Source organism: Zootoca vivipara, chromosome 8 (genome assembly GCF_965207765.1).
Source record: "Zootoca vivipara chromosome 8, rZooViv2.hap1.1, whole genome shotgun sequence".
NCBI lineage: Eukaryota > Metazoa > Chordata > Lepidosauria > Squamata > Lacertidae > Zootoca > Zootoca vivipara.
In genome coordinates, this window is record NC_142591.1 from 47,732,917 (window position 1) to 47,750,786 (window position 17,870).

Sequence of the window (17,870 nt, forward strand, 5' to 3'; positions counted from 1 at the left end):
CTTACTGAATAGTGGTTCAAAACAGCTGCCATGTTACTGGTCCAAATGAATGCTTCACTTTTAACCTTTGCAGGAATTTATCAATATGAATTCAATCTTGGTTTTGCAAATAAGTTTTTTTAATGTTGTTTTTATACATACATTGTAATTGACATACATACGGACACTTGGATTAAAAATATTGTTTAGTGATGATGTTATACTTGCAAAAAATTGTTTCTTAGAGCAGTTGGTTTAGTACAACATGGCTGGAAAGGGTTAGGCAGATAGTCCTACTATGAGTTTTCAACAGACTATTTTTCTAGTTCTAGGACAGTCATAATCAAAACACGTTTAAGAGATACTTACATTCAGATAAGAACAGTCCCTGGAGAGCAAGTCCCAGGATTTCCCCTTGGCTTGTGAAATTTAAGTACCAGCATGCGTTAGATTACTTTCTGACATCACTATGAATTACTCAATACAGGTACAGCACAACCACTAGTTATGTTTGCTCAGGAGTTTCTAATTGTATTCAGAAAGGGTTGGTTCCAAGTCTGCATCTGTTTTGTAGCCATGCCCTTTTTGAATTAAATTTAATGTGTTCTGCAGTTCTCAAAGGGAAGATGTCAACAGGTACTTTATGATGTATCTGTAAGATTTGTATATGTAGTTCTGAAACAGCTGACTATGAGACGTTATTTGTTTTATTGCCTATTAGTGCAGATGTTTCTTGGGGAAAGTTTCTTCCTTTGTTGGGGCAAGAATATGATTTTTGGTCTATCTCAAAATGTACATGATTTGCTTGTTAATAATAATGGGGGCCCTGTGAGTAATGACTACTTTTGCATTGGGCCTAAAAAAGCATGCAAAAGCTGTTAAGATTAATGTGCTAAGTGTCATACTGTATGGATTATCCTGAGCATATGTATTTACCAGGATTTTAGTATCAGGAATAGATTCTCTGATATGTATTAGCTGCTCCTTATTGTATGTTTTTGTCTGACTTAAAACTGTTTAGGGAAGTTTTTTATGTGTGACATTTTAATTTTTTATAATCTTTGTTGGAAGCCGCCCAGAGTGGTTGGGGAAACCCAGCCAGATAGGCGGGGTACAAATAATAAATTGTTGTTGTTATTGTTGTTGTTATAAATAAACCTGAACTGCACTGAGCATCCATTCTAATTGTGCTGCTGGGGTACAAAGATATAAAGAAAAGCACAGCAAATTATAAAGTAAAATGTTTTCACCGTTAAACTATTCATCTCAGGTTAGGCAGGCATAAAATGCTAATTACATTGGATTAAATAGTTTAATCAGATCTGTTGTGCAATGAAGTGTTATACATCTGTACTGTCCACCCACAGACTTTTTGCAAACTTTGGACTTATCCATACTTACTTTTGCCTCACCCTTTCGAGGCAGAGGTCTGCGCTTTAACGCTGCATGTCCAAATGTTTGTGGGGGTGGGTTGCCCTGAATTTTCCCTGCAAAAACCTGCTCTTTAAAGCCGAATCATAGCAAACACCAATTCCAATTTTCCATGGATGCATGTTTGCTCCAACTGAGCTTTAAAGAGTGGGCTTTCATGGAGAAAGCTCGGGGCAACAACAGACACTGTTGGGGGCCGAACTATAGTTTAAAAAAATATATGAACAAATTCCTATGCACACTGCACATATTTTATTTGTAGTGCACAAAAAACAGGAAAAACAATACAATATTTAAAATGAAGAACGATTTTAATCAACATAAACTTATAAAAATTATAAAAAAATTATTTTGACTGTGTCAGACCAACACGGCTTGAATCATAAACTTATAAGTATTTCAATTGGAAGTACAGGCCTGCTTTTGGCTAATGAGATGGTCAATATCCGGTTCCATATTTGTCACTGCTAGTCGTAGCAAGTGATGCAAGTGTTTGTCAGTTAATCTGGATCTGGTGGGAGATTTCACATTACTCCCAGCACTCACATTAGAGTTTATTGCCCTAAATGACTTATGTCCCCAATATATGACAAGCTGCCTCCTTGCTTGCAGACTCTCTTGGATACTACATTTGGCAGAAAGGGCCCTCTTGAAGCTTAGGTGGTAGAGGTCTGAGAAGGGAGCATTATCTGAGGCAGCCCTTAAGTTGTGGAAGTCCCTCCCTACAGAGGTGCAACTGACAACTTCATTACCGTACCTCTATACCCTCACCTTTGAAAAGTGGCATATACACTTTCAGGATCCACCCTTTTTGTGATTGTATTTTTTAACTGTAGGTTTTAAAACTGTTTTAAACTTTATTTTGAATTGTTACAACCCACCCTGGGACCTTAGGGTGAAGGGTGGGTAATTAATTAAAATAACATGGATGATGATGAAGATGATGATAAATCATGAAAGCTCACAAGTTCTTGTCGTGATGTTTTGGTATTTTAATATTCTAACTTGGAAACTTCCACGCTTCTGTGTATGTAGAGATTCTTTGAATATGTAGAATCTACCACCATGTTAGTAGGTCACCAGTTTCATTGATATTCTGTTGGTACTCAGCCACCAACTCTCCTATGTTAAATCAATAAGCTTCTTCTTCTTCTTCTTCTTCTTCTTCTTCTTCTTCTTCTTCTTCTTCTTCTTCTTCTTCTTCTTCTTCTTCTTCTTCTTCTTCTTCTTCTTCTTCTGGCCAAAATAGCCTTTCAAAGCTTTCTTACAGCAATAAAACAAAAATTAATTTAGGGACAACAGAGGAGATGACCAGCAATAAAAAAAAAACACAGGAAGCATCCAACAGTAGCAGTAAAAACAATCCATGGGGAGTGGGAGCTGTTTAATATTGTTCCCCATATATCTTCATTGTGCAGTTTTATATAAATTATATCTGGGACAACTATTAAAGTTATTGGACCCAGGGTGAAATAAGACATTCCAAACCCTGTGATTCCCTTGTAATGTAGAAGGGAGGGCATGTGGATTGGGAGTGCTTCAGCCTTTACAGACCACCAATATATCTTCTGCCAGGGTCTTCCTCACCCCTGTATTCACATTGAGCTGGATCCGTTGTACAACTCTTTCCCGTCTCTTCTATACCCCCCCCCCAAATACCCACTGAACAGCTTATTCTACCGAACACTATGGACTGTGTCTTACAGGGCTGCAGAGGGATGGTGGAATTGCTGGGAAACAGGCTGAGGAATCTTGCACTGCTCACTCAAGGTTACTAATTTTGAGTGATATTCCCCTCCCACTTCAGCCCAGTAAGACAGTAGGTGCCCTCTGGAAAAGCTTGGTGGGGTACAGGGGGCTGCAGAATGAGAAAAGGAAAGGAAAAATCAGTTGTGTTGAGCTGTCTTCCACTTATACAACCTTGGATAAAACCTATTATCTTTGCAAATGTCGACTTCAAAGCATACGTTTGCTGAGATGACTCCTACTTTCTCCCTTACCCGCTTCACCAAAAACTTCTCTACGTCATCAAAGTTCCCCCCTAGAAATGTCTACTGTGAGAGATCAAAGCAACTAAAAAAAGAACATCAATTATTCATATGCTGTTTTTATATTGACTGAGCCATGCTCATAGAAAACTATTTCTGGAGTAATTGTAAAATAAAATAAAAAATACAACATGCTGTCAATTTATGGAGACAAAACTATATATTTTGCACGAGCATGTTCAAAGTGTGATGGTGTGTGACGTCATAGTTGTTAGTTACCTAGGAAATGGGTTAACGTCTAATATTTTGAAAGTGGGATTGAGAGGAGGGGAAATGTCTCCTGAACTTTGGTATACGGCTTTACTCTGGGATATCTTCCTTCCTCAGCATTTCAAAGGGAAGATCAATTTAGGAAATGAAACTGATGATTAAGATATTCTGTTCCCAAATTAGAAGGATTGCTATCACTATGACAGATGCTCAGAACTTGTCCCTGCTTTGTTTTCAAGACGCATTTGGATTATGTTAAAGGGAGAGAAACAGTAACATTTACAATGCAATCCTAACCATATCTAGTTCAAAGTAAATCTTGCTGAATTTAGTGGAGTTCCCTCCCAGGAGGGTCATGGGGTTAGGATGCAGCCTTAGTGGTGGAGGACAAAATTGCATGTGGCTCATTCAAATAGAGAAGGTAGTGGACACTTTCACCTCGAATATATAGCAGACACATTGCCACGTTAATTTGTGTTATACTCAGTAGCATCTGAAATGGATGCACACTAACTTTCTACCATGTATACATAATCCGGAGTACCTGAGGCAGTGATGGGCAACATTTTGAGCTTGGTGTGTCAAAATTCGCCAAAAAAACCGAGCATAACTTGGGTGGTGTGTCACTTGGAGAAAAAAACCATAATTTCACAATATTTATAGTTTAAATAACAAAAATGTATAAGTAATATATAACTGTATTTAATAAACCAAAAACTGATTATTTAACCAAACCAAACCAAAAACGCCTTATTTATCACAAAGTGCCCAGAGTTGTTGAGCTTTTTGGGGGGTGCTGCTGACCAAGTTTTGGAGGTTTTTTGGGGGGTGCAAAAATTGCTTTGCTTTTTTGGGGGGGGATGCCCCCAAGCTGCTGCGCTTTGGAGGGGAAGAGAACAGAAATAAATGACGAATAATACATTCGCTGGAACTAACACGCAGCACCGACATAGTCTGCCAAAGCGTCAAAAGAACCAGCACAGAACAGGTTAAAAAATTAATGCTGTTACACCCAATCATTGTCTGCCAAAGTGCCAGGAAAACAACAACAGTGCGAATGGGCCGATGGGGCACGTGCCAGCAGTGAGACTTCTGCATGTCACGTCTGACACACGTGTCATAGGTTCGCCATCACTGACCTGAGCTAATTAAAAAGCATAGGCTCTTCAAAAATTACAGGGTCCATTCCCGACAAAAGCCAGATTTACAATGAGTGAAGACTTAAGGGCCAGTGCACAGGGCTGCTTATATAACCATCCATACAGTAGGCTTTGTTCCATTGATTTCTGCTGCCTCCAGGTAATGGGTAAGATGTTAAGCCTTTTCAGGTGTTCTCTTCTCCTCCCCAATGCAATTTACCATTGCATGAGGGAAGGGCAACACTGCGCTCCCCGCAATCCATTGCAATGCCATCACCATCTCCACATGTGATGGGCGAAACTCAGAACCTTGGAATATCAGGATTCTAAATCATGCAGGGAGTGTATACAAGTAGAAAAGGCTGATATTACGACATTCAGCCCCCAACACACAGAAGGTTTAGGGAGTGGTGATTGGAACATGCCATAGTTGGAACACTCCATCCTCCACTCTTCCATTGTAATCCCCCACCCCTTTTTCTTAATATGCAATGACCATAGTTTTGTAAATGTGTTTGGGTTGTATTGGAGCAAACCAGGATTGCCTCAAAACTATGGCTTGCTAACAGCTTCAAACTAAGGCTTCAGTCATGATTAGGAGGCAATTCCTGATTGTCCCAGCTCCAGCTGAAGCTTGAAGCTGAAGCTGAAGCTCCAATACTTTGGCCACCTCATGAGAAGAGAAGACTCCCTGGAAAAGACCCTGATGTTGGGAAAGATGGAGGGCACAAGGAGAAGGGGATGACAGAGGACGAGGTGGCTGGACAGTGTTCTCGAAGCTACCAACATGAGTTTGACCAAACTGCGGGAGGCAGTGCAAGACAGGAGTGCCTGGCGTGCTCTGGTCCATGGGGTCACGAAGAATCGGACACGACTAAACGACTAAACAACAACCTGATTCTCCCCAACCATAGTTAACCTGATTCAGATGTTAATGTCAAATTATAGTTATCACAAATGATTAAAGGGAAGGTTTTGCAAGAGGGGAGGAAGGGCAGTGCAAATGAGCCTGCAGCATGTTCCCAATCTCTAAAATATGGTTTGAAGACTGGAAAATGGGACTTTGGAATTTTACCATTATGGGGGGGGGGAAGACAAAATCTTAGTCATACAACAAAAAAGACCAGGAAGGTGGTACATATTATAGCAAAAAAAATCAGTTAAGATGAAAACAGAAGCAAAATTTACATACTTGGAATCAAATACAGTATAGCATGTTGTGCCTGTGAAGAATACCATGGGTAACAGTCCTTGGAAATGTTGTAACCACTAGCTGAACTTTTAGCTATCACTGAAATAAGAGTTCTCATACCAAGAAGCAATCATCTGAGGCTATCTCCTGAAGAATATATTTCCCCAGGGCCTCAGCCTTTTAATTATAACCTTAAATTGATTTCTTTTTAAAGAGTTTTCTACTGGTTTCAAGCATGGATTGGTAGGTGGAAGAACACTTTCCTTGAGTCTAGAACTTTAGTCTTAGAGTGGCTCCTCTTGGTCAGCTCTACGCAGAGTTTATCAAACTTTGTTCAGTTTGAAGTTCCAACTCATCATCCGATGAAGCAGGTTTTCACCTGTGAAAGCTTATACCATTTTACATTTAAAAGCTTCTAAAAAGTTGGTCTTTTGGTTGTTTTAAGGTTCTGTATGTTTTACATCTGTTGCTTGTCACCTAGTGCCTTGCTGGTATCAGTTTTAAAAATTAGCTATCAACCTAGGAATGGTAAAATTCTTGTGCTGTAGCAAAACTCCTTATTGCAGGAGTGAGTGGGTTTGAAAAATCTACCTTTAGTTTAAGCAATTTCATCAAATGAAAAGTGGATTTCCCCCACTTTCATTTTTGTTAACTCAAGGATTTGTTTGCTACATTAATATAGTCTTCGGTCCCAATTCAAAGAGATAATATACTCCATATCAAGTTTTTTTTCTTTCCATTTTGTACATGTATTAATACTGTTTGTCTTCAGAATTCAGCAGAGCTAAGAGACAGATAACATTTATTGGAATGAGTAACCCAAATGACTACATCAAGGCCATTCAGTTAATTTCCTCTCTTTGTAAAACAGCCTGTAATTTCCAATCCTGAGTTATCAGACGTGACTAAAGATATATAAAAATGAGCTGACATAATGATGCATGAATTCTCCCCAGAGTGATTGCACCACAGCTGTTGTAGGAGGATGAACAGAGATTTTGGAAAACATTTCTGCTGAGAATCTACAAGATTTATATTTATATTCAGTCTTTGCTCCTCTCTTATTGCATGAGGTTTTTCAAAACTTGGCCAATGATGGAAAATTCCAGTAATTATTTTGGTCTCCGTGTAAGGTTAGGTTCATTCATTTCAGTGGGTCTTCTCTGAGTACCACCCAGTGACACTAGATAAAATTAATAGGTGTAGTCTGGGTGACATTCTTCCCTTGCTGATACTAATCATAGGAAAGTTCTCTTAAGTACTGCTCTTTAGGTATGGCACATGAGATGATAATAACAAAACACATTGTTCGTATATATAAGCATGCTGTCTTAATTTCAAGGTTACCTTAATCCAGGCAGGTATGTTTGTAGTATAGGGACACAGGTGGTGCTGTGGGTTAAACCACAGAGCCTACGGCTTGCTGGTCAGAAGGTCGGTGGTTCGAATCCCTGCGACAGGGTGAGCTCCTGTTGCTTGGTCCCAGCTCCTGCCAACCTAGCAGTTGGAAAGCATATCAAAGTGCAAGCAGATAAATAGGGACCGCTACAGTGGGAAGGTAAACGGCGTTTCCGTGTGCTGCTCTGGTTCGCCAGAAGCGGCTTTGTCATGTGGCCAGCATGTACAAAGCTGTACGCCGGCTCCCTTGGCCAATAATGCGAGATGAGTGCGCAACCCCAGAGTCAGTCACGACTGGACCTAATGGTCAGGGGCCCCTTTACCTTTATGTTTGTAGTATCAGACAAAAAACAAACAATACCCTGTTGAACTGTGCATCCATTTTGGCATCTGTGTAATATTACACACATACAAACTTACAACAGCACTGCAGCATCCCCTGAGCATGATTTTTTTAGGACAGAGAGGAAAGGAACAGTGTCAGAAGAGGCACTTCTGTTAATTAACTGCAATTCAGAGCCTGGGCTGCAACTCTGGACATGTCTCGTTTTGCATTGACAGTCTCAAAATGTATTCTCCCTGGGAAAGCATTTTATGTTATTAAGTGTCATTCTGACAGTTAAGAAACAAGAACTTCCATGCCAGTTGCAGTGTAAGAGGTTCTGCATGCAGCTGCTTTAAAGATGGTCATGTTCAATACAGTGTCTTTCTGCTGTGTTATTAGAGAACTGTACACAAAAAGAAGGGACTTCCTTTGACCAGCAAAAAAGGAGGGATTTTGCCTTGAGTAAGCCATTTAGGTATATTCCTCATGATTTGTGAGGTTTCAGATATCAAGTTCCATTTCCTGTCTAAAAGTCAGTTGGAAATTCCCACTGAGGCAGAGGATCACACTTCGCTTCAGCTGATCAGTCTATATTGTAGCTAGGATGGATTTATTTTAATTGGATACGGGACTGATCCTCCCCCCCCCCCTTCATTGGAATATTCCTTGTCTTTGCTGGGATTTGGGCCATGAGAGTATCTTCTCACAAATTACATGCGTTTTGAGTTGAGGGTTATGTTAAAACTTTCAGGAAACGCAAAAACTAGTGGATAACTATAGACTACTTACTGTAACTCAAATAGTGGCAGTGATTGTGGCCCGACAGTTGCCGTGGAACGAGGGTGGAGAGGCAGTCAGCCCGTGCTGCTGGCTGGTGTTAGCAGTGGCCTTGACTGGCCACAGGGGCAGGCAGGATCGCCCACCAAAATTAAAAATTTGATCCAGCTAATTAGCAGGGAGTTTTCTGTGGGGTCTGCCAGCTGGGCATAAAAGCAGGCATCGGGATGAGATTGACTCATGTGGTGGGGGAAAAAGCATTGGAATGAATCCTTAGCCTAAAGCTGGGGGATGGGTGGATGGGTAAAGATACCATTCATTCATTCATTCATTCATTCATTCGGCTCCATCTATGCACTGATCAGAACAGGTGTGGCAGATTCAATTCCAAGGGGCTTACAATCTAAAACATGCCCAGGAAAACAACAGAGGAAGTGAGCAGCAGGGGTTTGCAGGGAAAGAATATGTGCTTTCTTCAGTTACCTGTACTTTGGCAATTGAAACAGGGACTTAAGGTGAGAAAAGGTGAGTTTTGTGGAAATATGAATATTTTCCACTTGCTTTACTAAAACGCGCCCTCTATAGTAGGGACTTTGGACTCAGCTACATTGGTAAAGAAAAGGTGCTTTATGTGTGTTATAACACTGTGACACCAGATGGAACTGTGGAGTCTTGTCTTTTGCCAACGTGATTTCCCTCTATGAGGTTTACAATGCGTTTTCCTGAAACACTTTTTTGATGTGTCTAGATCCAGCCTTTTATGCAAGAAGAAGGGTGGGAAGTAACATGTAAGGAAAAAAGGATTGCCTTGTCACCAGAATGGCATATTTCAAGCCATTCGGGGGGGGGGGTTCTTCAGTGCTTAAAAGCTGACAATTAAATTGAGCTGTGTAAACATCTGTCAAAGGAAGCTGCATGCACCTAGAATCAAGACCATACAAATGGTTGGTGTCAGGATCTCCCATTCTTGTCCACATTCCTCTTCAAATTTCCTGTGATTTGCATAAGGGAGGTAGAATACTTCCAGTGATGTGCTCCACTGCAGTAGAAATGTTTCCCTGCAGCTGTTTCTCTGACAACATCACGTTGATGCTACAGAAAGTGAAGGGGAAAAGGCAAGAAGTGCCCTGTGCTCAGCTGCAGCTTACAACAGCAGAATTAATTTCCCCCTAGGACGTTGAGATCGCTTCTGCCAGAATCTGGAGGTTTTGGAGGCCACAGCAATTTTTGACAACTGTCTCCATCAGCGGAGAGAATGGAAAATGTGGGTGACTAAAGAGAGTAGATGCTACGCTGATGGTTTCTCCAGTTTCCACTTCTTATTCCCATCTACAATAATGTTCAGAGCAGTCAGGTGCATTTCAGAGCTCTTTTACATGGTCCAGGAAGTGATCCCTATTTGTACAATACTGCTCAAACACTTCCAGGTAGGAAATCTAATCGACACCTCTGATTATTTAGAATTATTTATTTTATTATTGCATCTATAACCCACATATCCACCAATGTAGTCACAACAACCCCATGAGATAGGTTAGGCCAGGTATCCCCAAACTTAGGCCCCCCAGATGTTTCGGGCTACAGTTCCCATCTTCCCTGACCACTGGTCCTGTTAGCTAGGGATCATGGGAGTTGTAAGCCAAAACATCTGGAGGACCGCAGTTTGGGGATGCCTGGGTTAGGATGAGAGTTGGTGGCTGGTCCAGAGCCACACAGTGCGGTTCATGGTCAAGTGGGTATCTGAACTCTGGCTTCTTAGGTCTTAGTCCAAGACACTAACCACTACACCACACAGGGTGCGCCCTTTTCCTGCAATACTTCACCGGCAGTGCTGCCTACTGCTGTCCATGAGTATAACATTGCTTCTGTTGTTGCGTAATATTACTCTTTTTGTGTTTGTATTGCTTATATTGGTTTTGTATCTAGTGTATGCCATCTTGGTGCTCTTTATGGGAAAAGGTATAAAAGTTATTTATAAATAAATAAATAACTAGTAAATCTGACCAAGAAAACTACTACCTGATGTTTGTTCAGATGGCTGCCTTTTTCTAGACTTCTCCCAGTGATGTTGCTCACTGCTGAGACTGCTGCATATCTTTTTGCTTGTATCTTTAAGCAGTGTGTTGAACAGTTTGTTCGCAGCACCTGTGAACTGCAAGTTCACTACCTCTTTGGTCAGTTTATAGTTTGCAGCCTGCGGGGCACATTGAGCAATGAAAGAAGTGATCAGGGCACAGTGTTTAGAGCCCAGCTGAGTTCACCATTTTGCTCCTTTGTTCTTTACCTACAAAGCAAATTGTGAAGTGAAAGAGATCAGAAAGCAGTATGATTTGTCACAGCACAACTAGGCGTGGCTGGAAGAATAAAGCAGTTGAAAGGGGAAACATGAGAGAGAAACAGAAAGTACAGAAAAGGGGGGGGGAGATCAAGGAAGGAGGAGAGGGGAGAAGATGCTTGGAATGAAAGACAGACAATACATGTATGTGTTCAATGGCCATTAAAACAGCTTCAGATGACTGTGAGGTTTCCAAACAGATTCTCAGGTGGTGTAAAATAATGTGACAATATTAGGGCTATATAAGCTCATGTCGGCTTTGGATTTGTTTTAGAAATACCTACTTTATCAACCTGAGAGAGCAGGATTTATAGGAATACATATTCCCCTTAATCCTTTCTAGCCTGTTGCCAACAATACTGAGCAAGAAAGGAAGGCTTTAGATGTGCATTTAATCAGTAGTGGGCCGTATGCTGGTGGAAGCACTCACCTGACCTCTCACTATTGCTTATCAGGAGGGGGAGGGGTGAGGTGGAGGGGAAGTCAGTGGTGCAGATTCAAAGGCAGAGTCAATCCTTCTGTTACACTGGTGCATTATCACTGCACCAACTGCCTCCTCCCCTCTCCTTCCCAGATAGCGGAAGGAGCTCAGCTGTCAGAAGGTCACATGAGGGCTGCTGCCCCACCACTCTGTTACTGCATTCAGTTCCACCATATTTCTATATGCATGGTAGTCTGCATCACAATACAATACACGTTATAACATAGGGAGAACCTATCTGGGTTAGACCAAAAATCCGCAGGACATGAGTATGTTATAAGAGTTTTTAGGTCTTATATACAGGGTGTGTGTGTGTGTGTGTGTAATAAAAGTTCATAAATGTACCAAGCAAACACATATATAAATATATAAACCACATGTCCAAAACTCCAGTCCTGGAGCCATTTTGACTCTTTCAGTCACCTCAAATATCTCTCTACAAGGTGGAAGGAAATGCAGAAACCTCCCCATTGTCTCTGACCTCACGGGTCCTGCCTTGGGGGCACATTTAAGGTGTGAGTGGGGTGAGCCTGTGACCTGGCTCAGGAATTAGGTATTATCATTACAAAAGAATGGTCAGGCTCCCCAGGTGGTCTGGTCAAGTGACCATTGGCAGATAACCTGACTAGCAGGAGGAAGAAGCAGGTGTTCCAATGAAGGGCACATACTTTTGATCAGAGGGAATAATCAGCTTACGGTTATGAAGCAATTGGTAGGGTTTGTTTCTTCAGTTCAAAGCATTATTTTATGAGTAAAAGCCACCCCAAGTGACTACGTAGCATGACTCCCACTGTGTGTTTTCAAAATGGGCCAAGAAAACAATAGGAATGATTATGTGAAGACACAGCATTATTTCCAGGAGCATTGTATGAAAAAAAAATGTGACTGCCCCCTTTCCCCCATACAGTGCTCCTGAAAAGAATCTCCTCACACTACTAAATTTGGGGTTATTAGAAATGTTCTTTTTCAACTGCACTTTCTACTGCCTACCATACCGATAATGGGGTTATTAGAAATGTTCTTTTTCAACTGCACTTTGTACTGCCTATGTTATGTATTGGAGCAGCCTACCATAGATATAATTTTTCAGAGTGACCTTACCAGGTGAGGGTATCAGAGAAGAATTAGGGTCAGTCTCTAGCAGTGTGTTCTGGTTTCAACTGTGTATTAGCATTGTTGGATGTTGAGCTTTATATGCTATATATTTTCTTGGTGTCCTTGTATAAATAAATTTTATGTTTAATGATGCTGTACATCATTCTGCCCTTTGTGTTATTGTGAAATAATGATGAATAATGAATAATGAATAATGTTGAATAATGAATAACAATTAATTAGAGTAAAAGTAATAAACTGAGTTCATTTTGGGTGGAAATTTAGGAACTTAACCAAATAATAATAATCTCCAGTTAGTTTAATTTAGGTTTCCATCATTCTAATTTCTTTTTCTTTATTAATAATTACTATAGCATTGAAGATGCAAAGTTTTTACCAGCCTTATCTACCAGAGCTATATATAGGTCACTGCTAAATTCCGGTTTAGTGGAGCAAGCTTTGCCCAAGGCCACCTCAGAGCAGAGAACCTCAAACTCCCTAATCTGGGGCCAATAGTTTTGTGGAAAATATGCAAATAGATCTGCCAATTTCATTTTCGTTTCCTAAAACTAGCTGCAGGGGGGGGGAGTGATTTGAATTGGGCCCATAGTAGGTGTATGAGAGGGTTAACCCTTTCTTCCAGCCACGGTTCCTAAGTGCCAATATTTTCCCCACCCCTGAGCTACTGTTAAGACTCTGAGAGGAAAACGGCCCCCTCATACTACCCTGAGGAACACACATATAAGGATAAAATACAGGCTGCTTCACTTGAAGAGAAGATCCTCAGCACCTCTCCCTAGACCCTCCTGGCCTGAGACATACCTCTCCTGACTTCCTCAGATTTAGAGGATGAGCCCTCAATAATACCCTCATCCCATCCACAGTTTAGAAATTTTGAGCCAACTGCAGTATTGACCTTGCCAGCCTACATAAATCCTCATATGACCTCAGCTCTTGGCTCAGATAGAAACTCCCAAAGCACAGCCAGCTGGGCCTACTGGAGACCTTTGTCTGCACCTAGCTTAACCTGCTTAACCTTTTTATTGCTTATGCTTCCTCTATGAGCCCCAAGCTGCATCAGAACAGGTTAATATGGAGGTAAGGGGCTACCTATCAGGCCACTTCATCCACCTCTTGGATCCTTATTTGTCTACTCCAGAACTTAACCACCAGCCTGTTTTGACCTCTTTGCATCCTGGCAGGGTCATGTATGTTTTCCACTCCACTGCTAATAGCAGTGTGAGGTGACTTGCTTTGGAAAATCAGCTTGAAGGGAAAGGGTTACTCAGACCAGTACTGAAAACCCAATTTAAACCCCCCACCGCACTGTCGAGCAGAAGAAAAATAGCTCGGGAAATCAAAGCGCACAATGTGTAGTTTGGCCCAAAGAAAGGAAGGGAGCCTATGGTCCTCCAGATATTGTTGGACCTTCAATCCCCATCCATTCCAACCACTGTGACCAGTGGATGATGGGAGGAGCAGTTCAGCAATATCTTCAGACCAAACTGGGTGCCCTAATGCATAGATTTCGCACAAACCTTTTGAGGAGGTCATAGTAGTTCTGGCACCCAAATTTTGGTTTCTTTCAGGCAAGTTACTCTTAACCTAGAAGGGTCAGAGTGTGCAAACTGAGCATTGTATCACACTGCTCTTGACCTCCTTGAGAGTTCCAGTGAGCATAGATTATGGGAGGCCTCCTGTAGACCTCACATGTGCCTTCTTGGGTTCAATGAGGGATATAGATGTAAGAAAATAAATAAATGATGTCAAATATGTCCTTGGTTAATTATTTTTGCATATTCCCTATAATAAGTTTCCAGCTCCACTCCATATTAATCATGGACAGCAAATTAAATGTCTGATCTATGGTGATGTATTTTTTATCAGCTAGATACCGAACAAGCTGGATTTTCTCTGGGGCGAAAAACAGCATAGGTTTGTATCAAAGTTGGCTTTATAATGAAGGAGCTTATATTAACCCGCTGTAGTATAATATTTTGAGAAGATAAACCAGTATCATGTGACGAGCATAAAGAAGAGTTATTCAGTTAATTTAATGGAATATTCTAGGACAGGAGTGGCTCGCTATGTGAGGCAGAGCTGCAGCAATAGCCCCGCAGCAGCAGCAGCAGCAGCAGCAGCAGCAGCAGCAGTTCTTACTGATGGCACCTGCACAACCCTGAGTCTGATGTAGCCCCATGCCTTCTGGTAAGTGGCAGCAATGGTGCTGCTGAGAGGCTATTGCTGTGGCTCTGCCACTCCTAGGATGAAATGTTTAAAGTACAGCTTAGCTCAACAAACACATAGGTAGGTGAGAAGGAGATTTAAAAATTGCATTAATTTAGCACTTTGTTTCTCTGCTTCATACTTGTGTTCCAGCAGAATTCTGTGCACAGCATTCGTTTTTATTAATATCAAATTTTATGCATTAGTAGCCACATACTAATTTTGGCTTCTATTCATCACTCAAATTTTTAAAACAGCAGCTTTCTTCACAAGAAGTAGAAACTTGATGGTTAGATTTTCTTTCAATACACTGCTCATTTATAAGTTAAACTTTTTAACTTTCTGAAACTATATGTCCCTCCTTAAAAAAAGGGGGGGTTTCCTAAGTGGTCAACATGCTAGTACTGTGAGCTCTGTTGGTACAGTCACTGCAAGAATCCATACATCACCATCCAACCTCTTTGCATCAGAAGAACAAGATGAGATTTGGAGGCCCTTTGCAGGAAGTTGGGGGCATGGGAAGGGCCGGTGGGAGGCTTGGAAGCAGCTTTTGCCATCCCTGGTCTAAGCCACTGCCATCTTCATCAAGGACCCTGTTCCTCAATACAAGGTAGGAATTGTGGCAGTGGACTGGATGAAAAGTTCCAAGATTGGGAAATGGAGTTGCGCTCTGCTTCAATACAAGCCAGGGCTTCCAGTCTGAGCTTTTGTAGTAGCCCACCAAGCTTCTGGCTCAAGCAGGTTTTCATAGAATGTGGGAAGGGACCCAAAGGATAATCTAGTCTAGCTCCCTGAAAAGCAAGGATCACAACTATGTGTGTTCACTGACGTGTGTTTTCCATTAACATTGGAGCTATGATCTGTAGTTCTGTCCACAGTGTTAAAGAGCAGTCTTAGAACTAGTCACTATGGAGAAAAAATAATTTTTGGTGGGTTCACCTCTTTAATCTCTTCAGTGTGAGCTCTGTGAATGGGGTTTTTTTAATTGCTCATTTTATTTCTTATTTAGTTGTCATGTTCGTTTGTCAGTCGCCTCCTGCAAATCTCTAGGCAACTGTCTCTAGGCAATGCACTACACGAGTATTAGACAAACATCAAAACACATCAAAACACAAAAACCACAGTTCACACTAACAATCTAGCCTACCATAGAAATAAATATCATCCCCAGGAAAAAAAATCAATTCAGCAATTAGAAAGAGCTAAAACACCCACACATAAGCTGAATCCATCTAATTGATGTTTGTGTGGCAGAGAGTAATATTAAATAAAATTTAGAGAACATTAAAATATGGTAGAAGGATGAAAAGGCCTCAGAGAAGAGAAACATCACTGCCTGGCCCCTAAAAGGCATTAAAGTGGGTGCCTGGGGGAGGGCTGCGAAAATTTGTGTCCTGGGCTTTTTAAACTTGTCTACCCACACCTGACCATTAGGTCCAGTCATGACCGACTCTGGGGTTGCGGCACTCACCTCGCATTATTGGCTGAGGGAGCTGGCGTACAGCTTCCAGGTCATTTGGCCAGCATGACAAAGCCGCTTCTGGCGAACCAGAGCAGCACATGGAAACGCCGTTTACCTTCCCGCTGTAGATGTACCTATTTATCTACTTGCACTTTGACGTGCTTTCGAACAGCTAGGTGGGCAGGAGCTGGGACCGAGCAACGGGAGCTCACCCCGTCTACCCATACACTAACTGAAATCAAAGGGGCACATTGGTTGCCAGATGTGAAGTATATTGGCATTGTTTTCAGCTCTTCTACTGCACTAGTCAGTAATTTGAAGAACTGTTTCAGGCAGTTTTGTATTTTGAGGAGCAATGAGAAAACATTTTAATCTAATCATTGTCTTCCCCGTTATTATTACACAAATATCATATGTTTGGGCCAGAATTTCACCTTTACTTATCCTGCTTGTTATGATGGAAACTGTCAGCAGAGAGACAATAAGTGGTGCCCCCGTCGAAACAATGTAATGATAATATTCTAATATACCACATTCCAGACTCAGAACCACCAAAATATTACAAGACCAGCAATACTACCCAACCTAATTCTGTCACTGATCACTTCTTTTAAAGTGAATTTGGTTTTAATCATGCCACCACTAGGCAGTTCAAGAGATCCTATTGACTAAGTTGGAGCTTAATGACATGTGAAATGTTGCAGCCTGCCTTGTAGCCCTGCCTGGCCAAATCAGCAACATGAGAGAATGCAAAAGTCAACACACATTGTCTTGAGGAAAAGCCTTTTGTATTCATGATACTTCTCTTTCAGAACTTCATACTCCCTCTCCCTGCAGCTTCACTCTGGCTTTCTTTGGTAGATGTCATCTTTTTTTCTGACCTAGTCAAATGAAATGAAAAGAACCCTGAAGGCAAGGGAGATACAGAACCTTGAACTGCTATTGTATGTGCTTTTCCGGTTACACAGGACACATTGAGCAAGTACAACATTTCAAACTGGCCTTCCATGAAAGGGTATGAAATGTTGCTGCCGTGCCATTATTATCAAATCTGCTTTAAAAACAAACAAACAAACACCAAAACCCACCCTTTCCCATTATCCTGAGAGTTACATTTCTAAATGCACCTCTGTGACATGTTTTGAAACACACAGAAAACAGGCAGGGCAAATAGCTATATTTCAAAACACTTAAGAGTTTGGAAGTAAGAGTTACCATATTTCTCATAACAATGTTAGCTTGCTTTCTAATGATGTGCTGAGAACAGAGTGGGACCTGCAAGGAAATGGTGAGAATGTATTGCACCTACACACAGGAGTGTTCTTGCTTAGGTTTGCAGCAAGCCAACTAGGCCTGCCTCTAGGATACTTAAAAGTTATAAGGGGCTCATGCAGACCATCTCTTCTGCTCCCTTTCCCTAGTTTCGTGTGTTTGCCAGCCAAAGCTCAACACACTGTGGGTTTTGGAGGCTCCTGAACAGTTCTTATAGGGCTGATGGGGTGGGGGGTGTCGACTTTTGAAATTGTTCTTTTTTAAAAATGTGTTGTGGTTCTCCATGCCTCTGGCTTCATCTGAGAAGGCTGGTATCTCAGCGACTACTTCAGTTCCAGTCCTGTTGGCACTCAGCCAACTGAGTTTGTTATGAGAGGAAATGATTACCAATATTACTTATTTGTTGTTGTTTTCTAAAGTTATTTTTAGTTATTGAATATACTGTATCGGTATTCATGAACCATTAGAGACCTATAATGAAAGGTAGCAGTACATCATCT

At 41.3% G+C, this 17,870-nt stretch overlaps 1 protein-coding gene across 23 annotated transcripts in view; it reads left to right on the forward strand.

Moving 5' to 3' along the window:
- DTNA (dystrobrevin alpha) overlaps positions 1–17,870 on the forward strand; it is a 204,888-nt gene that overhangs the window by 82,248 nt on the left and 104,770 nt on the right. The gene's annotated exons all lie outside the window — the stretch shown is intronic.